We start from the raw sequence: 1,338 nt of genomic DNA, 5'->3' as shown, positions 1-1,338 counted from the left end.
TGTCAGGCATGGGAGAGCTGCCATACACTTTCCACTCATCCCTGGGTGGGCATTCGAGCCTCTGACCCACTCTTCAGGGGGTGGCCAAGGGGCTGCCCTACCTGGGATTCCTGGAGCTACTGTGCTAAAGCCACTGGGGTTATGGGAGAGAGGGATGAGGGAAGAGGTTCCCAACACTGACGAGAGTGAGTGCAGCAGATCTTTTTTTTTTTTTTTTTTTTTTTTTTTTTTTTGGTTGAGACAGGGTTTCTCTGTATAGCCCTGGATGTCCTGGAACTCACTTTATAGACCAGGCTGGCCTCAAACTCAGAAATCCACCTGCCTTTGACTGGAGCACAGGAAGGCCTTCTAACAGGAGATTAGAAATGGCTCATTAGGAGAAAGTCTGTCCCATCCTCAAAGTGCAGTGGGCCTTGATGAGTATGGTTTTAGAGCTTTATTATAGAAATGAAGGGGGAATGAGAGAAGGAAGAGAGAGAGAGAGAGAGAGAGAGAGAGAGAGAGAGAGAGAGAGAGAGAGTAAGAGGGAGAGAGGAGAGGAGAAGACAAAGAGAAAGGAAAGAGGAGAGAGAAGTGAGAGGTAAGGGAACAAAGGAGTGAGAGAGCGAGGTGGGGCTGAACAGCCCTTTTTATGGTCTTCACTGTTGCTAGGTAACTGGGGAGGAGTTTAGCCTAAAGGTCAAAAGCTTGGGCCATTGTCTACATGACTTCTAGCCATGCTTCTCTTGTGGGGGCTGTGCGGGGTGGTAACTTAGGCAAGGGCCAGAGTTCCAGGAGCATGAGGGAATGCCTACCGTGTCATGAAGGTGAATTGTCACCATTTCTGGGATTTAGACCTCAGCTCAACTGGAGATCAGCCTGTCTGTGCATAGCCCAGTGCCCCACACTATATGCCATCATCATTATATATTTCATTCTTTTTCTTTCACCCTTTCTCTCTCTCTTTCCTTCCTTCCTTCCTTCTTTCCTCCCTCCCTTTCTTCCTTTCTTTCTCTCTCTTTCTTTCTTTCTTTCTTTCTTTCTTTCTTTCTTTCTTTCTTTCTTTCTTTCTCTCTCTCTCTCTCCCTTCCTTCCTTCCTTCCTTTCTTTCTTTCTTTCTTTCTTTCTTTCTTTCTTTCTTTCTTTCTTTCTTTCTTTCTTTCTTTCTTTCCTTCCTTCCTTCCTTCCTTCCTTCCTTCCTTCCTTCTTCCTTTTTGTACATTTAAAGTAAGAAAGAGACTGAAAAACCCATTCTTGGTGGTAGTGGGGATTAAAAGTACAGTGGATTACTTCTTGTGACTACATGTATTGAATTCAACAAGATGGACAATGTGAAGCAGGAGTGAGGAGGTATGGGAG

This window comes from Mus musculus, chromosome 2 (genome assembly GCF_000001635.26).
Source record: "Mus musculus strain C57BL/6J chromosome 2, GRCm38.p6 C57BL/6J".
Taxonomy (NCBI): domain Eukaryota; kingdom Metazoa; phylum Chordata; class Mammalia; order Rodentia; family Muridae; genus Mus; species Mus musculus.
This window is presented reverse-complemented; position numbering follows the sequence as displayed.